The following is a 26,842-nucleotide window of genomic DNA, read 5'->3' on the forward strand; positions in this document are numbered from 1 at the left end:
CACACACACACTCCGCTCTCTCTCTGGTTTTATTCCGCACCGCCAATGGTGCATTGTGTGATGTCACATCCCAGCAGGACACACGACCGGCAAGTCCCCAGGGTGTGGATGGACAGAATGCGCTCAGGGTACAAGTCCATACCCTCCCGGTGATGACACGGGTGTATCGGGCGGTGAAGAAGGCATTCTGTGTCCTTGCCCTCACAGGCCCAGGCAGTGAGTGCAAGACCTGCGATGTTCTGTTGCAGTTGTACGCATGAATATTGTGTGCAGTTCCGGTCTCCGCACCGCAGGAGGGATGAGGCAGCGTTAGAGAGAGTGCCGACGAGATTCCCCAAGGTGTTGCCTGGAACGGAGGCTGTGGTTGTCGGGGGAGGTTGGACAGGCCGGGATTGTTCTCCCTGGAGCGTAGGAGGCTGAGGGGTGACCTCAGAGGTTTATACAATTACGAGGGGTGCTGATAGGACAGATATCTGTGAACGGTTCCCCTTCAAATATTGAACGATCCCCTAGTACGATAAAATGAATTCTTGACCTCACAATCTACCTTGTTATGACGTTGCACCTTATTGTCTGCCTGCACTGTACTTTCCCTGTAACTGTGACACTTTATTCTGCATTCTGTATTGTTTTACCCTGTACTACCTCAATGCACTGTGGAATGAATTGATCTGTGCGATCGGTATGCAAGACAAGCTTTTCACTGTGCCTCAGTACAAGTGACAATAATAAACCAATTCCAAGTGAGTCATTTTCCTCGGGTGACGTGTCTGAAACGGGAGGGCAGAGGGTGAAGGTGGGTGGGGACCTGCGGGCAGCGTTTTCACACAGAGGGTGGTGGGTGCATGGAACGAGCTGCCAGAGGAGGTGGTGGAGGCAGATAAAAGCTCAACATTTAATATGCATTTCGACAGGTAGTCAGAAGGAATGGTGCCGAGGGATACGGGCCCAATGTGAACACAGAAGCAGAACATTCAGCCCGTTGGGTGTATACTAGCTTCCTGCAGACCAATTCCATCAGTCCCACCCCCTCTGACTGGAAGGGTAGGAGAAGCCATACTCCAACGGTAGATCAGGCAGTGTCGGCCTTTGCCAGCTGTGTGTGCCAGGATAGCTCACCCCCTGGTGGAGCAGCCTCAGCCTTCAAACTGAGCAGGGGGTAACTGTGGCCCAGCAGCCTGGGACCATCAGACAACCTGCAGCCAGCTCCATCATGGGCACATCTCTCCCCAACATTATATAAAGCATCCTGACTGGTTGCATCACCCCCGATACGGAGTCTCCAATGCACAGGATCGAGAGAGGCTGCAGAGGGTTGTAGACTCAGCCAGCTCCATCACGGGCACAACCCTCCCTGCCATCGAAGACATCTTCAAGAGGTGGTACCTCAAGAAGGCAGCATCCGTCACTGAGGACCCTCACCACCCGGGACATGCCCTCTTCTCGTTACTACCATCGGGGAGGAGGTACAGGAGCCTGAAGACCCACACTCAATGATTCAGGAACAGCTTCTTCCCCTCCGCCATCAGATCTCTGAACTGTCCATGAACCCATGAACACTGCCTTGTTATTCCTCTTTTTTTGCACTCTTTATTTATTTTGTAATTTAGAGTAATTCCATGTCTGCACTGTCCTGTGGCCACAGAACATATAAGTCAGTGGTAGTAGATGTGATTCTGATTGTGAAATGGCCCCGATGCTGGCAGTTCTGTTGCGTATGCTGCTTACACACAGGAATCAAAGCTCAGCTGCTGCCTCAGATCTGTGATGGTGAAGCACTAACCTGAGACCTTGTGTTAAGGACCCCTTGGAAGTCGTGAGCACAAGGTGGTAGGATGCCTGGGGTCCAGAGCCAGGGTCCGCCCTGTCAGCAAGGACAATGACGAGGGGGTGAAGGTGGAGGTGTGAGGGGGACAGGGTAACGGCGATGGGATCAGGGAGCAGCAGCAGGTCTTTCAGCAGTGAGTTGATCAGCCTCCCCGTCCCACACAGAGTAGGCAGGTGTGAACAGTATTTTTAATTTTGAGTTATTCGGGGTGCAGGGGATTGGCTTTGCTCTCCGTGATGTAAGGTGATATTTACACTCAGATGAGTACCTAAAATTAGCAGGTGTCAGTAGCGTGACTTCAGCCTCAGTACAGTCGGTCCACACTCACTGTACTCCAGCAGAACGTGTGAGGCAGAACTTACTACTCAGTCAGCCCAAGCTCACCGCGTTCCCAGCTTCCCCGTCCCCGGGCAGGGGAACACCATTGTGGAGCGGTCACAGTGAGAGTGTTCACCACACTGGCCAGGACAGTCACTGGGGCACAGACTGCCCCCTGGGTACACCTGTTCACCTGTTCACTGACACACAGACTGTCCCCTGGTAAGTGTCACAGTCCTGCCGGAGCTTCCCCTGCCTTGGAACCAGAGAACCAGAGAAACACAACCCCTGAGTGAAGAAATCCCTCCTCCCCTTGGCCTGAGGGTGCCGACCCCTGACCCTCATGCTAATGTTCACAGGGCAAACACTGGCAGTGTCCTGTGCAAAGACTGACTCAGAAACTGGTGCAGGAATACTTTCCCAGTGCGGGCAGTGTAAGATGCAGGCAGGTTCTGAAGGTAAGGTACAACAGCTCGGCCAGCCAGAGCACTGCAGTGGGGACAGACAGAGCAGGAACCACCACCACTCCTGGCATCCCCGTGGAGTGGATCTCACAGAACAGACAACAGTAAACAATCTGAATCAGCTTTATTATCACTGACTTGTATGTTGTGTGTTGTTCTGTGGCAGCAGTACAGTGCAAAGACATAAAGTTACTATGTTACAGAAATAAATAAATAGTGCAAAGAAAAGGAATAATGAGGTAGTGTTCATGGGTTCATGGACCGTTCAGAAATCTGATGGCGGAGGGGAAGAAACTGTTCCTGAATCGTTGATTGTGGGTCTTCAGGCTCCTGTACCTCCTCCCCGATGGTGGGAACATAAAGAGGGCATGTCCTGGGTGGTGAGGGTCCTTAGTGATGAATGCCACCTTCTTGAGGCACCGCCTCTTGAAGGTGTCCTCGATGGTGGACAGCACAGGAAAGGCCCTTCAGCCCACCATGTCTGTGCTGACCATGATGCCGAATTAAACTAAATGCCTTCTGCCTCCACATGATCCATCTCCCTCCATTCCCCGCACATTCATGGGTCTGTCTAACAGCCTCTTAAACCCCTCTATCATATCTGCCTCCACCCCCACCCCTGGCAGCCCATTCCAGGCACCCACCACTCTCTGTGTAAAAAAAACCTGCCCCGCACATCTCCTTTAAACTTCCCCCCCTCACCTTAAGTGTGTGTCCTCTAGTATTTGACATTTCTACCCTGGGGAAAAGACTCTGGCTGTCTCCCCTGTCTATGCCTCTCCTCAATTCCAAGCACCCCCACCACTCGCTGTGTAAAAGAATTGCTTCGTAAATCTCCTTTAAACTTCTTCCCTCTCACCTTCAACCTGTGCCCTCTAGTTTTTGACATTTGGAAAAAAAGACTGTCTACTCTACCTGTGCCTCTCATAATTTTATAAACCTCTATCAGGTCTCCTCTCAGCCTCCGCCGCTCCAGAGAGAACGACCCAGGTTTGTTCAACCTCTTCTTATAGCTCATGCCCTCTGATCCAGACAGCACCCTGGTGAACCTCTTCTGCACCCTCTCCAAAGCCCCCACATCCTTCCTGTAACGGGGCGACCAGAACTGCGCACACCCTCACCTGTCAAGAACAGCCCTGAATCAGCACCAAGAGTTGAGCACCTCCCTCCTTGGCCGGTCTGGGTGTGAAAGGCCAGCGTTACTCACCCAAAGTATCTCAAACTCCAGCAGTGTGGCCTGTGGGCAGGGCCTCCTGACTGAAGCCCCGCCCCCAAACACCTCTGAAAGCCTTGACTGCTGGCAAACCCCACCCACAAACATTTCTAACCATTTCCAAATGTCAGGTATCCAGAAATGCTTAAAGATGATAACGTTGAAATATATCACTTCCAAAATTTATTAGAACATTTAGAGGAATAAAAATGAAAACGTTCGATGAAACAGCTGAAAGTGATAAGTAGTTCGAAGTCATTAATCTGTGCTGAAGAAACGTTTGGATGACGTCACGGTCTGAGGAAGGAAGGGACGGTGTGCTGTGCCAGCCCCTCACAGAAGGCACAGAGAGAAGCCATTCACAATGCTGTGCCGGCCCGAGTCCCTACCCTTCCCCAGAGATCTCCACGTTGGATCTGTCCGCACGGCCGTTCCCAGCAGCACATCCTGGATCACAGTGGGAAGAGTGAGTGTTCACAGCCGGGTTGGAGCTTGGAGATTATTCTGATCAGCTATGTTCAAGATCAAGTTCAAGTTTATTGTTGTCATAGCCTTACACACACAGGGTACAAATGCCACGAAAGAGCTCTGTACAGCCTCAGCTCAGCACATCACCAGACCAGGACAAACATAAGTTAACAGAAACTTACATTAACATAAATTATTCAGCAACAAGTAAGAAGCTGGAGGAACACTGGGTCAGATGCTGCTCGACCCGCTGAGTTCCTCCACATTCCACCGTCCGCTGTCCCTCGTGTCTCTCCAGGTCTGGGGATCTGAGCGCAGCTGGAACTTGGTCCATCCACAGTTGGCAGCCATTCCCAAGAGGAGGATTGGAGAAAGCGTAGGGCTGGGATCGGGCTGTGCCTGGAGACAGGATGGCAGATGCAGTTCCCAGATCCCCATCTGATTCTGTGTCCCATTCTCTTTCAGTATATGTTTGCAATCGTTCATTGTCCTCGGGAGCAGAGGCCACCTACGTGGAGCCGAAGATACCAGCTGTTGGCCAACATTCAGCGCAGGTCAGTGTGACTTGTTCCACCTTGCAGACCTGCAGTGTCTGTCACTGCCATTGCTTGCGGTTAATCACCTCGCTGGAGCCACTGTGTCAGTTGTGGGTACGTGCAGGGCACTGGGGGAACGGTGTGGGGGACTCACCGTACTGGAGAACAGTGCATTTAATTAGTGAAGAACGGTCAGAGGGTACCGGGGGAAAGGACACGTCTGTTTCCGTAACTTCTTTGGAGAAAGTTCTCCATTGCTGAGGTGAGTCACACAGCGCAGAAACAGGCCCTTTGGTAAGCATGGACCAGTTGGGCCGAAGGGCCTGTTTCCATGCTGTGTGACTCTATGAATCTGTGCACGGAGCCAGAGCTGGGTCCACCTGGCCAGGGTGTTAACCTGCTGCTGAGCAATGGCTTCTGGGCTCCTAGCAGAGTCCACATTGTAACTGTTGGCACATCCTGAGGTCAGCTGAAGGGTGGGCATTGTTATTGAGGGATTGGCCTCCAGTGACAGTGTGGGGGGAAGTGGTTTCACCACACAGGAGTCACTGGGGACAGAAAGAGGTCGGTGCCTCTCCCGGTGGTTGTCCCTGGACTGTGTGTCTTCAGTGACCTGTCAGAGGTCAGCACTGGGTACACACACCACGCACCACAGGCAATGTCTCCGTCGGTCTGTCACTGTTCCCTATCCTGCGCTCAGCCCATATCCCTCTGAGACCCACCCCTCCATGTACCTATCCAAGTGCTTCTTAACTGATCCTGTTGTACCTGCCTCAACCACTTCCTCTGGCAGCTCGTTCCACACACTCACTGCCCTCTGCGTGGAAATCTTTCACCCTAAACCTATGCCCCCTAGTTTTGGACTCCCCTACCCTGGGGAAAAGACTGTTACCACCTTATCTATGCCTCATGATTTTATAAACCTTTTTAAGGTCGCCCCTCATTCTCCTACATTCCAAGGAATAAAGACCCAGCCTGGCCAACCTCTCCCTATAACTCAGGCCCTCCAGTCCTGGCAACATCCTCGTAAATCTCCTCTGCACTCTTTCTCCGGCGGGGAGGTATCCGGTGTAAAGAGGTGAGGGGTGAGGCAGGGGCTGGCAGGTGACAGGTGGGTCCAGGTGAGGAGGGGTTGATGGGCAGATGGACCCTAGGTGGGAGGGAGGGGCGGGGCCAGAGAGAGAGGTTGGGACGTGATTGGTGGAGACAACAAAGGGCTGTAGATGATGGAATCCGATAAAGGAAGGAAGGTGGGAGGAGCCAGGTAAGGGAGGGATGTGGACCGGAACCGTGGGGTTGTGTGTGGGTGCTGGGCAGGTGCAGTGGGTGGAGAGGGGATAGGAACTGGGGAACGGGGAGCTGGGGAGGTCTTGGATAGAAGGAGGGAGGGGGGGAGAGAACCTGGGTGGATCAGGAGTGGAAAGGAACACGGGGTGTGGGTTACCTGGCACTGGAGATCAATGTTCAACAGGTGAGGAGGGGTCTGGTGTGGAGCCCGGTGGGGGGGGGGGGGGGGGGGTGGCATCTGTGCCTGGGGATCCGTCCCTGGGATCCGTGCCTACCCCACGTCTCTGGGGCCCTGGCTCCAGTGGGGAACAGAACCGTTCCTGGGGACCGGAGCCTCTGCTGCCAATTAGCACGGGATCGGGACGTGACTTGGAGAAGCAGTTCTACCATGAATATTTAACACTGCTAATAGTTGGTTATTTACTTTAATTAATGAACCGAGTGACGTGCAGCAAATGGGTGTTTTATCCTCTGAGACCGACAGCTCACTGGGTCCCTCAGACCCCGAGCAGGGGAACAGGCAATGGGGCGAGGGAGGGGCACAGGGACGTGAGGGAGGGGCAGAGAGAGGGAGGGAGGGGCACAGGGATGGCGGAGGGCCAGAGGGATGGAGAGGGGGACAGGGATGGGGAGGGACACATGGATGGGAGAGGGGTAGAACACCGCGCCAGGAACAGGAGGCAAGACTCCAGTGGACCGGGTGCTCCTCACATTTGCCGAGGGCTCAGGATGTCCCAGACATCCGACAGCCAGTGAAGTGACTGAAATAGTTGGTCATCCAGGTAAACGTGGAACTTCGAGAAACAGAAGGAATTCGGCCCATCTCTTCCCTGCTGGCTCGTTGGTGGCCATTCTCAGTCCCACAGTTCTGTTCTTTCCTCCACTGCCCTGTAACGTCCTCCTCCTCGAGCACCAGACCCACCGCTCCTCACGTCATCATAGGGTCACATTCACCATGTCTGCTTCCCTCCCTCTCTCCCTCCCTCTCTCCCTCCTTCTCTCCCTCCTTCTCTCCCTCTCCCCCCTCTATATCTCCCCCACTCCCTCTCCCTCTCTCTCCCTCTCCCCCTCCCCCACTCTCCACCTCCCTCCCTCGCTCAGCCTCTCCCTCCCTCTCCCTCCGTCTCCCTCCCTCTCTTTCCCCACTCTCTTTCTCTCTCCCTCCCTTTGTGTCTGCCCACCCACCCTCCCGTTGCCTCCCCACCCCTGCCCCTCCCACTGCCGCTCTACATTCCCTCTGTCCACGTCACTCAGAGGAGTTCTGGATTGAGATAAATTGATGCAATGCCTTGGAGTCATTTCCTGTCTAAAGACATGCAGCAGGAGCTTGTGACTTGGAATGAATTTAAAATTAATGCAAGAAGCTCAGTGCCTTATCAAAGAAAGGAAATCAGCCCTCAGGTAGACAGGCAGAGAGTGTCACAACTCCCTCCCCAGGAAGGTCCATTCCAACAATTAGTGAGCGGGGCTTCTCAGCTCGAAGAGTTTCAGGTTGACCCAGCAGCCTTGTGTTGTGATTCATCTCCCATTCCAGTGGTACTGTCACACTGAGGGAGGGGCTGTACTGTGGGCGGCCAAGGGTTCTGGCCGGTCTGCCTGCCTGCCCATCTCCCGGGCTTACGTCCGCACACAGGTGTCCTTGGAAAGGGAGCACGCGGTCTCCGTGGGCACCCTGGTTGAGTTCTGCGCTCGGTGGGCCCCTTGGGATCACGTGTGTCGTGGACGGTGAGAATGCGATTCTTGTCTGAAGTGTTGAATGTGCGTTGAGTGGGTGTTAGTTCGCGTTATTCGTTCTGTAGTTTGCATAGTTTTTCTTCTACTTTCTGAATTCGTGGAGTATTTTTGACACTGGATGTCCTTTGTTAGTGCTTTCAGCAAATAAACGTTTGTAAAAAAAAGGGGTGCAGTTGACAGAGCCCAGAGCCCTGCACTGTGGGAGGGGGGCAGCTGACAGCCCTGCACTGTGGGAGGGGTGGAGGTGACAGAGCCCTGCACTGTGGGAGGGGTGCAGTTGACAGCCCTGCACTGTGGGAGGGGTGGTTGACAGCCCTGCACTGTGGGAGGGGGGCAGTTGACAGCCCTGCACTGTGGGAGGGGTGCAGTTGACAGAGCCCTGCACTGTGGGAGGGGTGGTTGACAGCCCTGCACTGTGGGAGGGGTGCAGTTGACAGCCCTGCACTGTGGGAGGGGTGGTTGACAGCCCTGCACTGTGGGAGGGGTGCAGTTGACAGCCCTGCACTGTGGGAGGGGTGGTTGACAGCCCTGCACTGTGGGAGGGGTGCAGTTGACAGCCCTGCACTGTGGGAGGGGTGGTTGACAGCCCTGCACTGTGGGAGGGGTGCAGTTGACAGCCCTGCACTGTGGGAGGGGTGGTTGACAGCCCTGCACTGCACTGGCACTGTCCCAGATTGTGAACAGTGCCACCAAAAGAACAAAATCTGTTGCCCTGTTGACCTCCCTTGATCCCATTTATAAACAGTGTCAGGAGCACTGCAGGAACAGAGGTCGTTTGTGACTCAGGGAGATAATCTCTGGCCTCTTGCACATCCGCATGGTAGGTGGATCTGGAAGGTTGGGTCCCATGGCATCCAGGGAGAGCGAGTTAGGTGGATTCAACATTGGCTCGGAGGTAGGAAGCAGAGGGTCGTGGTTGGAGGTTGTTTCTCAGAATGGAGACCGGCGACCAGTGGTGTGCCGCAGGCGTCGGTGTTGGGACTCTTGTTATTGGTTATTTATATCAATGATTTGGATGTGAATGCACAAGGCTTGATCAGTAAGTTTGCGGATGACACAAAATTAGGAGGTGTTGTTGATAGTGAAGGAGGTTATTGTAGATTACAGGGGGATCTTGACCAGTTAGGGAAGTGGGCTGAGGAGTGGCAAATGGATTTCAATACAGAGAAGTTTGAGGTGATGCATTTTGGAAAATCAAACCAGCGTAGGATTTGTACTATGAATGGTAGGTCCCACTGACCTAGGAGTGCAAGTGCATAGTTTGTTGAAACCAGTGTCACAGGTAGACAGGGTGGTGAAAAAGGTGTTTAGCATGCTGGCCTTCATCAGTCGTGACATTGAGGATTGGAGCTGGGACATTATGTTGCAGTTGTATACATCGTTGGTGAGGCCACACTTGGAGCACTGTGAACAGTTTTGGTTGCCCTGCTATAGAAAAGACGAGGTTAAACTGGAAAGAGTGCAGAGAAGATTTACGTGGATGTTGCCAGGACTCGAGGGCCTGAGTTACAGGGAGAGGTTGGACAGGCTGAGTCTTTATTCCTTGGAACGTAGAGAATGAGGGGCAACCTTATAGAAGAGTTTAAAATTATGAGAGGCAGAGATAAGGTGGACGGTAACAGTCCTTTCCCCAGGGTCGGGGAGTCCAGAACTAGGGGGCATAGGTTCAGGGTGAGAGGGGAAAGGTTTAAAAGGGACCTGAGGGGAACTTTTTCCACAGAGGGTGGTGAGTGTATGGAACGAGCTGCCAGAGGAAGTAGGTGAGGCAGGTACAACAGGGTCATTTAAGAAGCACTTGGATAGGTACATGGAGGGGCAGGGTTTGAAGGGATGGGGCCGAACGCAGGAAATTGGGACTAGCTGGGTGGGCACCGTGGTCGGCATGGACTGGTTGAGCCGAAGGGCCTGTATCCGTGCTGTATTGCACTGTGACTCTGTGACTCTGGCACTTCCTGCCTTCACACTGACTAAAGGCATCCGTTGAGTGGCATGGAGCAGTCTGCTGGCGGATTGCACAGTCCTCGTGAGGCTGACGGAGATGGTCACTGCCTGCTACAGGCTGTCTCACCTGGGCAGGTGTGGCCGGTGTCCCGTGTGAGCCAGTCCCAGCTCACAGAGGTCGAACCCCAGGGTCAGCGATGGCTGCCACTCTCAGCTCTGAGCACCACGGACCAACAGCCCGGTACTATCCGAGGTCAGGGGTCAGAGGTCAGAGGTCGGAGGTGGCAGGGACGCTGCCCGGAGGGGGGGGGTGGGTTCTGGATCCGAGGTCGTAGCCCGGCACAGTACCAAGGGAGTGCCACGGTGTTGACGATACTGTTCCTGCACAGTGGCCTTGTCAGCCTGCTCAGGTGGGTGTGACAGGTCACACGTTCAGGGCAGGACAGTCCTTCGGTTAACCGGGCAGATTATCCGATTACCACTGCTGCGGTGGTGGGAGCTTGCTGTGTACAGGTTGATCTGTGCTTGTTCTCTGATCCCTGTGGATCAGGTCTCTGAACCGGTTACAACACACCTTGAGGTGGAACGCACGGGGAGGCAGCAGAGACCTCAGGCCATGCAGGGTGAACACGGGGCACCGATCCTTCACCTCCAGCCCGGGGTTCAGATACGGACACTGCAGATGGACTCACCAGAGATGGCAGCCACTGGGATCTGGAGAAACACATAAACTGCTGGAGGGACTGAGAGGGTCGGGCAGTGACTGTGATGGTGTCCGGGTGAAGGGACTGTCCATTGCTCTGCCCTGCTGAGTTCCTGCAGCAGATGGACTAATGTCTGCAGGGTGCAGGGTGTGTGTTACACACAGCTCGACATTCAATTCACTTCCAGTGAGAAGGAACCCATAGTACAACATGGACAGGGTTGGCAGCTTGGCCCCAGAAGAGAGGTCACTGGGGTGGCAGGTGGGGAATGGGTGGCGGACACCGGGGTGTGGGTCTGACCACATGGGCTGGGGGAAGCGGGGTGACCACGGGGTTGGCTCAGGATGGGAGGAAGGGTGACCGCGGGGGTTGGGTTCAGGGTGGGGGGAGGGGTGAACACAAGGGGTGGGGTGACCACACACGGTGGGCTCAGGATGGGGCGGGGGTGACCACAGGTGCCAGTTCACCCTCGGAGTGGGAAAGGTGTGTCTCACGGTGAACACTCAGGCGGGGATGGACTGTGGATCCACAGCAGGTCCCCTCCCCTCCCCTCCGCTCCCTCCTCCACTCCCCTCCCCTCCCTCCTCCGCACCCCTCCCCTACTTCCTGCAGTCCCCTCTCCTCCCCTCCCTTCCCCTTCCCTCCCTCCCCTCCCCACCTCGGCCTGGGCCTGGAGTACAGGGGACGTCCTGGGGCTGTGGCTGGGCTCACCCAAGGCCCTGTTGGGTCCGGTCTCACCTCTACACCCCAGCAGCCTCCACTGAGTCTACTTCCACCGGACATAGTCAAGGTAGAAGCCGACGTCTGGGTGTTCAGGAATAGGGAATGTGGAGATGGTGCAGAGACACAGTGCGGAGGGAGAGGATCAGCCTTGGTCTGACTGAAGAGCCTAGCAGTATGAGAGGGGCCAAGTGGCCTCTGCTGCCGTCCCCTCACATTGCACAGGTGGCAGCAGCCAGGAGCAGGGTTGGGGGGCTGCAGCCCGACACACGCACAGGCGGAGAAAGCAGGGACACGCACCGTGAGTGGGCATCAATGTTAGCACAGACATAGTGGGCCGAAGGGCCCGTCCTGTGCCGTACTGTCCAACGTTCTCAGCTCAACGTTTGTTCAAATCTACAGTTTCCCGAACTGAATGATTCCCAGTGGGGACCCGTGGGATGGGAATGGCTGTGGTCAGCTGGAGCAGGGCTGGGGTTGGTGGGAGGACAAAAGGATCAGGTGGTCACTGAATACACTGACCATCTGACCGGGCCAGACCGCCTCATTTACCTTTGTAACAAGTTGGGATACTACTGCAACAATGTCCGAAGCTGTGGCCGGGCGGAATTCCACTGTTTATCTCTGGCCGTGGGGTGAGGTGTTGGACCGCTGCAGGGATCAGCAGGGACCCTTGGAACAGGGGCCGTGGAGAAAGCTCACAGGTCACCTCACGTGAAGCATCTGTGAGAACACAGTCACAGGAGACCAGATCTTACAGCGTCATGTAACAGTCGGCATTACTGTATCCTTGGTCAAAAAACAAGACGCTGGAGAAACTCAGCGGGTCAGGTGGCGTCTGTGGAGGGGAATGGACAGTCGGTGCTTTGGTTCAAGACCCTTCACCAGGACTGAAAGGTAGAGGGGAGGTGGCGAGTACAGTGAGGTGAGGGGAGGAATGGGGCAGGAGCTGGGCGGATCCGGGTGAGGAGGGGTGATCGGCAGATGGTGGAGGGGGGAGAGGAAGTAGCGAGAGGGGTGGGAGCTGACAAAGGGCTGCAGATAGGAGAGAATCTCCATGGTGAGTGGACAACAAAGCCAAGCCAGGACCACAAAGAGGAGACCTTCAGCCATTACAGCGCTGTAGATAGTCACACAGAGAGGAGCAGAACGTCAATAAAATGGATGAACAAGTGCGGTTTGGATTTGAGTTTTCCAACACGATCATGATTGGCAGATTTCCTGTGAATCTATATTGACACCTCTGACGAATCGAAATCTGTCAACTCACAGCCGAGGTGTTTGGGCAGGTGCCCACTGCTAGCAGTCAATGCTCCTCAATTGATCAGATGCCAGGATGGAGCATGTCCTCTCACTCCGCTGTTCCTTCTCCAGGGCCCAGTACAACTGCTCAGACCATCAGTGCTGACTCCTGCCTCACGCCATTACTTCCTGTAAGGCGAAACCTAACAGCATAAATGGCAGTGATGCTTCACTGCCCGATGAGCTCAACGCCTTTTATGCACGTTTTGAAAGGGAGAATAACACTACACCTGTGCAAATCTGGCGACCCTCTGATCTCTGTCTCAGAGGCCAACATCAGAACATCCTTCAAGAGGGTGAACTTTCCCAAGGCGTCAGGCCCCAACGCTGTACCTGGCCAGGTACTGAAAATCTGTGCTGACCAGCTGGCTGGTGTGTTCAAGGACATCTTCAACCTCTCACTGCTGCAGTCGGAGGTTCCCACCTGCTTCAAAAGGACAGCAATAATTCCAATACCCAAGAAGAGCAGGGCGAGCTGCCTCAATGACTATCACCCAGTAGCACATCTACTGTGAGGAAGTGCTTTGAGAGCTTGGTCATGGCTAGAATTAACTCCTGCCTGAGCAAGGACCTGGACCCACTGCAATTCACCTACCACCACAACAGGTCTACAACAGATGCAATCTCACTGGCTCTCCATTCGGCTTTGGAGCACCTGGACAACAGCAAAACATACGTCAGGCTGCTGTTTAACGATTACAGCTCAGTGTTCAACACCATCATCCCCTCAGTACTAATCAACAAGCTTCAAAATCCTTCAAAATCTGGGCCTCTGTACCTCCTTCTGCAACTGAATCCTCGACTTCCTTATCAGGAGACCACAGTCAGTGCGGATCAGTAGCAACATCTCCTCCTCACTGACAATCAACACAGGCACACCTCAAGGATGCGTGCTTAGCCCACTGCTCTACTCTCTCGACACTCATGACTATGTGGCTAGGCACAGCTCAAACGCCATCTATAAATTCTCCAATGACACCACTGTTGTTGACAGACCGTCAGACGGCGACGGGGAGGCATACAGAGTGAGATAGATCAGCTGGTTGAGTGATGCCAAAAAAAAACCTCACACTTAATGTCAGCAAGACCAAGGAACTGATGATGGACTTCAGGAAGGGGAAGTCAGGAAAACACACACCAGTCCTCGTTGAGGGTCAACAGCGGAAAGGGTGAACAGCTTCAAGTTCCTGGGTGTCAACATCTCAGGGGACTTATTTTGGACATTGATGCAATCACAAAGAAGGCACGCCAGTGGCTCTGTTTCATTAGGAGTTTGAGGAGATTCGGCATGTCACCAAAGGCTCTTGCAAGTTTCTACAGATGTACGGTGGAGAACATTCTGACTGGTTGCATCACTGCCCGGTATGGAGGCTCCAATGCAAAGGATCGACAGAGGCTGCAGAGGGTTGCAGACTCAGCCAGCTCCATCACGGGCACAACCCTCCCCACCATCGAGGGCAGCTTCAAGAGGCGGTGCCTCAAGAAGGCAGCATCCATCACTGAGGACCCTCACCATCCGGGACATGCCCTCTTCTCGTTACTACCATCGGGTAGGAGGTACAGGAGCCTGAAGACCCACACTCAACGTTTCAGGAACAGCTTCTTCCCCTCCGCCATCAGGTTTCTGAATGGTCCATGAACCCATGAGCACGACCTCATTATTCCTTTACTTGCAGTATTTATTTTGGTAATTTATAGACTTTTATGTTTTGCACTGTACTGCTGCCACAAAACAACAAATGTCACGACAGTGATAATGAACCTGATTCGGATTCGGATTCGGAGCACACTTTGGTTCAATTCATCAGCGACCTCTGTCTCGAGGGGCTCCCAACAGACACATCTCCCAGTCCCTGTCCCTGCCCCTCCCTGTCCCCACCTGTGCCCGATGGAGAAGCATGACATCCTCCATTCACCACAGTGGGAACAAGGGCTGCAGCGCAGAGACTGATCTGGGAAATGCCAAGTGCCCCCGACACAGCAGCTGAGTGTGGACGTCCGTCACGTTTCAGAAACCTCACTCACGTCCTGACTTGTATCTTTGATTAACTCCAATCCACATTTGCCTGCTTTTCACCCTGATTGGTTGTTTTCTACTCTAATCTGCTCCCTGGTTGGATATCTTTTACTGCAATCTGCTCTCTGACAGGTTGTGTTTCATTGCAATCTGCTCCCTGATTGGTTGTGTTTCACTGCAACCTGCTCCCTGATTTGAGCACCCCTCCTGCACATTCTCAGTGCACTTGGTGAACTCCTCTCTCCCCTCCGCCCAGGACCCTGGAAACCACTGCTCCCAAATGGACACTTCCAGCATGGGTTCTTGATGCCGTACCTTCCATCGATGCCACTGAGTCACCTGGCTCTCTGACTCTCAGGATGGGAGTTTCTCAGCAGTGTTGCCTTTGCAACAGCAGCAAATCAGTCAAAGTCAGGAGACCATTGATTCCACTCCTAATGAGCCCGAAAGACCGAATCCAACAAAGGAGCAAATCACCTGCGGCACATCACACTGCCAAAGGCCAACAAGCCAGATTAGACACAGAGTAATACCCCTCCACACTGCACCAACACACAATCCCATCTGTAAACTCCTGGACCTTGGCCTTGGGGGCTCCCATCTGTAACTGGCTTCTAGACTTCCTGACCAGCAGGCGTCAGTCAGTCAGAATTGGATGTAACATTTCATTGCCACCCCCCCTGCCCCCCAGTTCTCCCCAGGGCTGTGTCTCAGTCCCCTGCTCTGCTCCCTGTGTACCCATGACTGCATGGCCAGGTACAGCGCCAGCTTTAAGTTCACCGAACACACCACTGTTATCGGCCGGATCGACAATGATGAGAAAGAGTACAGGAAGGGGATCACAAGGCTTGTGTTGGTGCCAGAACAACAACTTGGCCCTCAACGTCAGCAAGATGAAAGAGCTGCTTGCTGATGTGAGGAAGCAGTGGGTGTACACAACCCCATCCTCATCAGCAGAGCTGCTGTAGGGCTGGTCGACAGTTTCAAGTTGCTCGGCTTCCGCATCACCAGCAACCTCTCCGGTCCCTCCGTACTGATGGCTGTGATCAGAACGGTGCATCAGCGAGTGTCCTTGCTGAGAAGATTCGGCGTGTCCACGAGGATTCTCTCCGATTTCTGCACGTGCACCACAGAAAGTACCCTGACAGGTTGTACCTCAGCCTGCTCTGCTCTGGACCGACGGGGGCTGCAGAGAGTGGGAAACACTGCCCAGTCCATCACAGGTCCGCACTTCCTTCCATCCAGTCCACCTTACTTAGAAAGCCCGACATCCAGACTCAAGAACAGCTTCTTCCCCACTGTTGTCGGACTCGGGATAGAAAAGGCATGTGAGAAGGGCAATGTTACCGTGATCACGAGGGACTTCAATATGCGGATCGGCTGGGAAAATCAGGTTGGTAGTGGACAAGAAAAGGAATTTGTGGAATGTCTACGAGATGGCTTTTTGGAGCAGTTTGTGGTGGAGCCCACTGGGAACAGGCTATTCTGGATTTGATGAGGCTGACCTGATGAGGGAGCTGGTGAAGGAACCCTCAGGAGGCAGTGATCATATATGAGAGGATTCACCCTGCAGTTTGAGAGGAAGAAGCTGAAATCAGATGTATCGGTATTACAGTTGAGTAAAGGGAACCACAGAGGCTTGAGAGAGGAGTTGGCCAGAGTCGATTGGAAGGGGACCCCAGCAGGGATGACGGTAGAGCAGCAATGGCAGGAGTTTCTGGGAGTAATTCAGGACACACAGCAGGATTTCATTCCAAGGAAGGAGAACACACTAAGGGGAGGATGAGGCAACCGTGGCTGACGAGGGAAGTCAGGGACAGCATAACAGCAAAAGAGAAGGTATACAATGTGGTGAACATTAGTGGGAAGCCAGAGGATTGGGAAGCCTTTAAAAGCCAGGACAGGACAACTAAAAAAGCTATAAGGGAGGAGAAGATGAAATACCAGGGTAAACGAGCCAATAATATAAAAGAAGATTCCAGATGTTTTTCTTTGATACATAAAGGGTAAGAGAGAAGCAAGAGTGGACATCGGACCACTGGAAAATGCCGCTGGAAAACTAGTAATGGGGAAAAGGGAAATGGTGGAGGAGCTAAATAAGTATTTTGTGTCAGTTTTCACAGTGGAAGACACCAGTGACGTGCCAGAAATTTGAGACAGTCAGGGGGTAGAGGTGAGTGTAGTGGCCATTACTGAGGAGAAGGTGCTGGGGAAGCTGAAAGGTCTGAAGGCAGATAAGTCACCTGGACTGGAAGGACTACACCCCAGGGCTCTGAAAGAGGTAGCTGAAGAGATTGTGGAGTTATTAGTCGTGATCTTTCAAGAATCACTGGAGTCAAGGAGGGTGCCAGAGGACTGGAAAGTCACAACTGTGACATCGTTGTTTAAGAAGGGAGGGAGGCAAAAGACAAGAAATTATCAGCCAGTTAGCCTGAGCTTGGTGGTTGGTAAGATGTTAGAGTCCATTATTTAGGATGAAGTTTCGAGTACTTGGAAGTAGGTGATAAAATGGGGTGAAGTCAGCACAGTTTTGTTAAGGGGAGACCTTGCCTGAGAAACCTGCTGGAATTCTTTGAGGAAGTACCAGGCAGGATAGACAAAGGAGAGTCAGTGGATGTTGTTTACTTGGATTTTCAGAAGGCCTTTGACAAGGTGCCACACATGAGGCTGCTAAACAAGATAGGAGCCCATGGTATTACAGGAAAGGCACCAGCGTGGATAGAAGATTGGCTGACTGGCAGAAGGCAAAAAGTGGGAATAAAGGGGTCATTTTCAGGATGGTTGCCAGTGACTAATGGTGTTGGATCCGTTACTTTTCACATTATATGTTAATGATCAGGATGATGGAATTGATGACTTTGTGGCCACGTTTGCAGATGATACAAAGATAGGTGGAGGGGCAGGTAGTGTTGAGGAAGCAGGGAGTCTGCAGAAGGACTTGGGCAGGTTGGGAGAATGGGCAAAGAAGTGGCAGATGGAACACAGCGCAGGGAAGTGTACGGTCATGCACTTTGGTAGAAGAAATAAAGGCGTAGACTATTTTCTAAATGGGGAGCGAATTCAGAAATGGGCGGTGCAAAGGGACTTGGGAGTCCTAGTGCAGGATTCCCTAAAGGTTAACCTGAAGGTTCAGTCAGTAGTCAGGAAGGCAAGTGCAATGTTCACATTCATTTCAAGAGGACTAGAATATAGAAGCAAGGATGTAACGCTGAGGCTTTATAAGGCATTGGTCAGACCATATTTGGAGTATTGTGAGCAATTTTGGGCCCCCTATCTAAGGAAGGATGTGCTGGCATTGGAAAGGGTCCAGAGGAGGTTTACAAGAATGAGCCCAGGAATGAAAGGGTTAACGTATGAGGAGCGTTTGATGTCTCTGGGCCTGTACTCACTGGAGTTTGGAAGGATGAGGGGGGATCTCATTGAAACCTACCAGATACTGAAAGGCCTGGATAGAGTGGACGTGGAGAGGATGTTTCCATCAGTGGGAGAGTCCAGGATCCGAGGGCACAGCCTCAGGATAAAGGGATGTCCCTTTAGAACTGAGATGAGGAGGAATTTCTTCAACCAGAGAGTGGTGAACCTGTGGAATTCGTGGAGGCCAAGTCATTGGGTATTTTTAAAGCAGAGGTTGGTAGGTTCTTGATCAAAGGGGTTAAGGGTTACAGGAAGCAGGCGAGAAGAATGGGGTTGAAGAAAGAACAGCCATGATCGAATGGTGGAGCAGATGATGGGCTGAATGGCCTAATTCTGCTCCAATATCATATGGTCTTTTATGGACTCCTGAACCAATCACCTCTTTCACATCCCCTCTCGTTCTCGGACTCTTAACACCTCCTCTCTCAGTTATCCGTTATTGTCACTTTGGTATTTCCGTCCGCACGACCTGAGACTGCACTGCTACACTGGCACCGCTCTGCTGCTGTGTGCTCGACGCTGTATCTACTGTTGTATTTATTGTTACCACGTACACTGTTCACTCTGTGAGCTTCATGTCAGCAAGGAGTTTCATTGCAATCTGGTCTACATGACAATAATCTAATCTATTCTAATCCCAAGGAAGGAACAACATGGGTTAGATACAGAGTAATGTTCCCTCCACACTGTCTCACCACAGCCCCCCAGGGCAGGGACACTGCGGGTTAGATACAGAGTAAAGCATTACCGGATCTTTGAGGAATTCCTGCAGTGACGTGCTGGGCTGGGATGACTGCCCTCCAATCATAACCTGTTCAACTTGACTTCATTTGCCAATCAACCAATGAACCTTCTCCGCCCTGACACTAACCCTGGCCCCTGGTCTCCAAGTGTGGTCAGAGCCTGTCATGTTGTATCAAAACCTCCTGACTCATTGCAACAAAAGCCAACATGACGTGTGTTTGACTCCATCCATCAGTGTTTCACCAGTGATATCCATTGCCCACAGTTTCACTGGGGCTCCCTAACACCGCATTGGGTCAAAAGATGCTGAGGTGTTGGGGGTTGTCCCTCTCCGCTCACCTCCTCTCTGCCCATAGTTGGACCCAGGCTGTGATGGAGCCTGGGGCTGAGATCCTGGGAAAACCCCAACCGGACATCAGTTATCGATGAGTAAGTGTTGCTTCATCGTTCTGTCACTGACGCCTTCACCCGCTGACTGATGGTTGGAAGTGCACTCACTGGGCAGTGAGGGTGGATTGGATTTGTCCTGCGTTTCATGGACAGGACCCAACTGGGCAATTTTCCATGTTGTCAGGTAGATTCCAGTGCAGTAACGGTGGTACGACAGCCTGGCGGGTGGCCTGGTTACTCCGACAGCACCACCGACACCTTGTCTAGCTCCACCACTGTATCCACTGGTCTCCGCTGTTTCGTGATGATCAGTGCAGAGGATCAAATGAGCAGAGAGTCGTCTCTCTGACAGGTGGCTGCTGAGGAGGCCAAGGTGCTGTCCTTTAGATCTGACATTGGCTTGCCTTCACAAGGGACCCCATGGGGATATCTCGAGGAAGAGCAGGGAAATTCTCCTCAGGACATCAGCAACAGGGTCTTGGGGTTGGGGGGAGGGGGGAAGCAGATATAATAGTGACGTTTCAGGCATTCAGACAGGTACATGAACACAGGGAATGGAGGGAAATGGACGATGTGCAGGTGGATGGGATCAGTTTAATTTGACATCATGGTCGGCACAGACATGTTGGGCTGAAGGGCCTGTTCTGTGCTGTTCCATGTTCCGTGTAAACCGGAGACCAGTCAGCCCTCAGGCCTGCTCTGCCATTCCGTATGATCACGGTTGATCATCACTTCCCTGCACCAACCCCAGATCCTCGTTGCCTTCAATATCCAAACATCCGTCAGCCAGTCCCTCGAGTGTACCCGGTGACTGCGCCTCCTGGCTGGAGAATCCCAAAGATCCACCAGTGCCGGCTGGTGAGAGATCTTCCCTTCTGAATGCCCCATGCCTCATGTTGGGACAGTGACCCTGGTTCTAGACACCCCAGCCAGGGGAAACATCACTACCCTCCCAAGTCCTGGATAAATTTTGTGTTTCAGTGGTGCACCTCTCATCCTTGTGAAGAGCTGCAGAGCCAGCCCGCTTCATCCCTCCTCTGACGACAAACCATCTATCCCAGTGACATGTTGAACCTTCTCTGAACTCTCTCTGTCACAAGTGCATCCTTCTGTTGCGAACCATTGTACACGTTCCAGGTGTGGCCTCACTGGTGTCCTCCGTAATTCCGATAAGACCCCTTGGTACTCATACCTCTCACATTTAAGGCCACCATGCCCTAATTACGTGCTGTACCCACCCGTTAACTGTCAGCCCCTCATTTACAAGGAAGCCCAGCTCCTGCTCCCTCAGAGCCCTGGTACATTCTCAACACCCTCAGCTCCTACTGTCAGAGTAACCAGGCCACCCGCCAGGCTGTCGTACCACCGTTACTGCACGGATTCACATTGTCCACATTCGGTTCCACCTGCTCATTCGGTTAGCCTCCCTGTTGCCTCGGTGACCCCCTGCACACAGCCAACACTGGCACTCACTTCTGTGTCATCAGCAAAGCACCATCTCACTGACCTGGGTGGTGCTGAGCAGTGTGCCCACACCTGCTGTCCACACTAGTCACTCACTCCCACTGACTCACACTCATGTTGTCCCGTTTAACCAATCCCATGTCACAGAATCACGCAGAGATAGAGCACGGAAACAGCCCCTTCGGCCCAACAGTCCATGCTAACCCTCAAGCACCCATTTTTGCACCAACCCCACCCTAACCATGTTATTCTCCCCACACTCCCATCAACTCCCCCCAGATCCCACCCTTCACCCACACACTGGGGGCAATTTACAGTGGCCAATTAACCCACCGACCCGCACGTCTTTGGGATGTGGGAGGAAGCGGGAGCACCCGGGGGAAACCCACGTGCAAACTCCACTCAGACAGCAGCTGAGGTCAGGATTGAACCCAGGTCAGGGGAGCTGACAGGCTGTGGCTCTGCCACTGTGCCACTGTACTCCAACAAGAACAGAAGCCGCTGGAAACACTCGGCAGCTCAGGCAGCATCTGTGGAGGGTCTTCGATTTGTTTCTCTCTCCACAGATGCTGCTGAACTGCTGAGCAGATTCTGCCTTTTCCTTTCCAGTCCCTGAGGAAGGGTGTCGGCCCGGAATGTCGACTGTTCATTTCCCTCCATAGATGCTGCCTGACCTGTTGTGTTCCTCCAGTATTTTGTGTGTTGCTCCAGATTCCAGCATCTGCAGAATCCCTTGTGTCTCTGTTTTGCTTCCACCATTGTTTGAGGAAGTTCAAAAGACTCACTACCCTTTGAGAGAAAAGATCTTTCCTCATTTCTGTCTCAAATCAGAAACCCCTTATTGTTAATCAATTATTCCCAATTCTAGGGCAACGCACAATCTGCTGGAGGAACTCAGCGGGTCGAGCAGCATCTGTGGGGGGAGAGGAATTGTCGATATTTCAGGTCGAGACCCTGCATCAGGACTCCCACAGATCAGAATCAGGTTTATTATCACTGACAATATGTCATGAAATGTGTTGTTCTGCGGCAGCCGTACAGTACAAGACGTAAAAATTACTGTGTTACAAAAATAAATAAACAGTGCAAAAGAAGAATAACAAGGCAGTGTTCATGGGTTCAGGGACTGTTCAGAGATCTGATGGCAGAGGGGAAGAAGCTGTTCCTGAAATGTTGAGTGTGGGTCTTCAGGCTCCTGTACCTCCTCCCCGATGGTAGTAACGTGAAGAGGGCATGTCCCGGGTGGTGAGGGTCCTTAGTGATGGATGCTGCCTTCTTGAGGCGCCGCCTCTTGAAGATGTCCTCGATGGTGAGCAGGGTTGTGCCAGTGATGGAGCTGGCTGAGTCTACAACCCTCTGCAGCCTCTTGTGATCCTGCACATTGGAGCCGCCATACCAGGAGGTGATGCAACCAGTAGGAATGCTCCCCACCGTACATCTACGTCACCAAGAGTTTTTGGTGACATACCGAATCTCCTCCGACTCCCAGTGAAGTAGAGCCACTGGCTGCCTTCTTCGTGATTGCATCAATCAGGAGCTGCTGAGTTCCTTCAGCATTTTGTGTGTTGCTCCAGATTTCCGCATCTGCAGTCTGTGGTGACCCCCCAGTTTTAATTCTCCAACGGAAGGAAGTACCCTCTCCACAGCCACCCTGACAAGACTCCTCAGGGTTATGTATATTTCATTCAAATCTCACTCGTGTAAACCCAGCAGACACAACACACTCCAACCTTTCCTCCTCTAATAACCTGCCTAACTCGAGGTTTCAGTCCAGTCCTGATGCAGGGTCTCGACCCAAAACATCAACAGTTCCTTTCCCCCACAGCTGCTGCTCGACCCGCTTTCCTCCGGTTGAATGAGCCGTCTCTCAACCACTTCCACTACATTAGTAACACTGTGCACAGGACCCAGACATGGTCTCATCAACGGCCTGTGCAACCGAAGCAGAGCCTGCTTATTTTTGTACTTAATCCCACTACCAATAAGTAATGTTCCCTTTGCTGTACCTGCACATTAGCCGTTTGTGAATCATGTACTAGGACACCCAGTTCTCTGCTACTCAGATCTCTGCAATCCCACACCATTTAAACAGATATCTTTACAATTTTTCCACATTATCCTCCAACCTTGTACCCCAGCCACGTTACATACCTCATTCTGCCCAGACCTGTTGTCCCCAACCATCTCTGGAGGCTTTCTCTGTCTCCTTCGTGAAGTCGGACACAATCTTTGTGTTCTCTGTCACAGTGTGTAAGCGACCTTGCCAGTCTTCTCTTGTTTACATATCTAGAGAAACTTCTACAGTCAGGTTTTTACATTTCTTGCCAGATTCCTCACACATTCATCTTTATAGTTTCTTAGCAATGTCTCAGCGCTCCTTTGGAGTTCTGGAATCCCCCACCCCTGGGGCCACCGTTTGTCCATGCAGTGTTTCGTTTCCTTTGTTCTAGCAACGTCGCCTCTTTCTTTGATCTGTACTAATTTGTCTTGTTACCCACAACTGGACCACTTTCCTGTTGGATTTTGGTGTCTTAAAGGGATTTATTTATAAAGTCAGTTTGTTTACTGCCACACCTTTTAATGTGGCTTCCCCCACGACTGTCACTGGCTCTCGCCTCATGCCTGTGTTGTTTGCGTGGCTCAGATCGGACACCCTGGTTTCAGATTGAACAAAATCACTTTTAACCTGAATGTAAATTCTATCACATTATGATCACTGTGCCCCAAACGATCCCTAAGATACCAGATTATTGATGAACCCTTCCTCGTTGTAAAGTATCCAGATCCCTGCTGCTTTCTCTGCACACTGATCCGGTCGGTGACCCACCTCTTCTACACTTCTGCTGATCATTCTATCTGTCATTCAAATCCCTCATCATCATTACCACCAGGTTCAATACTCCTCTAAGTTCCTGATTTATACTGTGCCCTGTGTTACCACCGCCGTGTGGGGTCTGTAGACAACTTCCACCAATGTTTAGAGACACCAGAGGCCGCAGCTGCTGGAATCTGGGGCAACACACGATCTGCTGGGGGAGCTCAGCGGGTCGGGCAGCATCTGTGGGGGGAAATGGACAGTCAATGATTCGGGTCAAGATCCTTCATCTGGAGAGTAAAGGGGAGATAGTCCAATATCACGGCAACCCCATCCCCTTTCATATAGAATGTGGAACAGTCCAGCACCGGACAGGCCATTCAGCCCACAATGTTGTGCCGATCCTGATGCTGATCTATACTAAATGTCCTCCTCCTGTGTACCATCCACATCCCTCCACTCCCTTCAGATTCATGTGTCTATCTAAAAACCTCTTAAACTCCATCAGACTGCCTGCTTCCGCTACTACCCCGGTAACCCATTCCACACACCGACCACTCCCTGCGTAAAAAAACTTGCCCCTCATGTCCCCTTTAAACTCCATCCCCTCCCCCCCCCCCAACTTAACAGCATGTCCTCTGGTGTTCGACATTTCTACCCTGGGGAATGGCCTCTGACTGTCTACCCCATCTGTGCCTTTCATAATTTTGAAAACCTCGATCAGGTCTCCCCTCAGCCTCTGACACTCCAGGGAGAACATCCCAAGTTTGTCCAACCTCTCCCTGCCACTTTTTCCCGTCTGTTCTAAAATATCCTGGAATTTTTCATTGCCAACCGTGCTCAATTTTCACCCCCTTTCAGTAGCGACTACAGGATGGCTCCCATCTATTTATTGGTGCCATTAACTTGTCCATTCACCCTCGGCCTTATCCGCAGTTCCTGTTGTTTGATTTGCTGGGGCAGTGGTCCCAGTCCAACTCAAGTGAAGCCTATCCCAGTGGAACAGTTCCCTCATTCGCCGGTGTCCCGTGAATTGAAACCGATTTCTCCCTCAGCAACCTTTGAGTCACACACTCCCTGACTGTCCTGTCAGTGTGTAGGTTTACATAGGGTTCAGGTAGTAATCCAGAGATTATCATCTTCATGGCTCTGCTTTTTAATTTGGACCCCAGCTCCTCAGGGAACCTTCTCTTTTATATGAAACCCAGGAAATAGGAGCAGGAGTAGGCCACTCAGCCCATCAAGCCTGCACCAATATGATCCCAGCTGGTCTGCCCCAGGCCTCATCCCCTCCTCTGTGTCAGTTCTCTGTAGCCCTCGATTCCCTGAACTCTCAGAAAATTATCCGCCCCCAGTGATCCAGTCACCACAACCATCCAGTATCGAGTTCCGGAGATTCCCCACCCTCTGCCAGAAGTTCTTCCACAACTCCTGTTTAAATGACCACCCCCTGATCGGGAAACGATCTCCCACTGATGGAACCATCTCCACACCCACCTGTCACATCCCCTCAGGATCAATAAGGTCACCCCTCCTTCTAACTCCAGAGTACAGAGATCTCATTTCTTTATCAAGACTGTCCCACTGGTGACTGTCATTCCCACATGGAACGGGACCTCTGGATCACACTCCACGGTCCTGCCCAGCCCCAAGATTCCTGAAGCCACAGGAGCTTCCTCCAACAAGGTCTGAGCCCTGGTCACAGTGGGAGATGTCACCCCAGTCACTCAGTCAGAGCAAGAGGCTTGAAGGAGTGGCTCCTGTTTCCGGGGGGTAGGGGGTTGTCCTGTCCAGGGGTCCGGGGGGGGGTGGGGGGGTGCCCTGTCCAGGGGTCCGGAGCTCACGGTTGAAGACACGACTGGCAGTGATGCAGCATCAGCCTGGGGATGATGAAGAACCTGCCCAGATGGTCTTCAGTCCACTGGGGATCCAGCTGGGAATTCCAACGTTGCCAGTAACTGAACGGACAGCCCCGGAGGCAGACTGTTGGATGGAGTGGAAGCTGTGTGTGGGAGTTGGGGTTAGGGCACAAACTCTGGTGGACCAGACTCAGGACATTGCTACCTCTGTGTGTGTGTGTGTGTGTGTGTGTGTGTGTGTGTGTGTGTGTGTGTGTGTGTGTGTGTGTGTGTGTGTGTGTGTGTGTGTGTGCGCACGCGCAGAGAATGGGCCAGGACTGGTCAGTGGTCATTCACTGAGTGGGCTGACCTGTCTTGTCCCTGCTCCTGGTTCAGCACACTGTGGGACTGAGCTGTGCACACACCGTGGGATCGAGCTGTGCGCATACTGTGGGATCGAGCTGTGCACACGCTGTGGGATCCAGCTGTGCACACAGTGGGTCCCAGCTGTGCACACACTGTGGGATCCAGCTGTGCACACACCGTGGGATCCAGCTGTGCACACACCGTGGGGAGTTGTATTCACCTCTGATGTGGGGAAAGGTTTCCTGCCATCTATCCCATCTGTCCCCCTCAGTCATGTCCCCTTCTGACCCGCTCCACTCCAGGGAGAACAGACCCACCCTCTGCACCCTCTCCAGTGCAGTCACCTCCTTCCTGTAGCGAGGTGACCAGAACCACACCCAGTACTCCAGCTGTGGTCTGACTAATGTTTTAACAAGTTGGAGCATAACCTCCCTGCTCTTGTGTTCAGTGCCCCAACTAACGACGGCCAGTATCCCATATGCTTTCTTAACCAAGTAATCTACCCGAGCTGCCACCTTCAAGGATCTTTGGACTTGCAGTCCCTCTGTTCCCCAACCACTCATGGTGTACATCCCAGCCTCATTAGTGCTCCCAAGATACACCACTGCACATTTATCAGGATTAAACTCCAGCTGCCATTCCTCAGCCCATTTCACCAGCACATCGAGATCAGCCTGGAGTCTCAGACCACCCCCCACACTGGAAACAGCTCCAGTAATCTTTACATCATCTGAGCAAGCGAGCCTGCCTCCTCCACCCACAGACGACTCACGGGTGTTACAAACAACAGGGGTCCCACCACCGATCCCTGTGGGACACCACTGGTCCCAGGCAACCAATCACTAAAGCAATCGTCTTTCATCACCCTCTGTCTCTTGTTGCCAAGACATAGCTGCCAGTTTGTGCACAGCAAGATCCAATAAACAGCTCTGTGATTTGCCCCTTTAAAAAAACAGAATCTGCTTCTCACGTGACGGGGTGCTGAAGCCAAGATAAGACAAGATTTCTTTATTAGTCACATGTACATCAAAACACAGTGAAATGCAGCTTTTGCGTAGAGTGTTCTGGGGGCAGCCCGCAAGTGTCGCCATACTTCCAGCACCAACATAGCACGCCCACAACTTCCTAACCCGTACGTCTTTGGAATGTGGGAGGAAATCGGAGCACCTGGAGGAAACCCACGCAGACACGGGGAGAACGTACAAACTCCTTACAGATAGTGGTGGGAATTGAACCTGGGTCACTGGTGCTGTAATAGCGTTACGCTAACCGCTACACT

At 52.6% G+C, this 26,842-nt stretch overlaps 1 protein-coding gene across 11 annotated transcripts in view; it reads left to right on the forward strand.

Moving 5' to 3' along the window:
• Window positions 1–26,842, forward strand: part of lingo1a (leucine rich repeat and Ig domain containing 1a) — a 369,834-nt gene that overhangs the window by 293,239 nt on the left and 49,753 nt on the right. For 9 of the 11 annotated variants that reach the window (XM_052042518.1, XM_052042514.1, XM_052042519.1 and 6 more), the window contains one exon: window positions 4,757–4,845. The exons of the other annotated variants lie outside the window; for them this stretch is intronic. The gene's annotated coding sequence lies outside the window, so the exon portion shown is untranslated. The remainder of the gene's footprint in view (window positions 1–4,756; window positions 4,846–26,842) is intronic. 11 annotated transcript variants of the gene reach the window in all.

Source organism: Pristis pectinata, chromosome 32 (assembly GCF_009764475.1).
Source record: "Pristis pectinata isolate sPriPec2 chromosome 32, sPriPec2.1.pri, whole genome shotgun sequence".
In the NCBI taxonomy this organism is placed as follows: Eukaryota; Metazoa; Chordata; class Chondrichthyes; order Rhinopristiformes; family Pristidae; genus Pristis; species Pristis pectinata.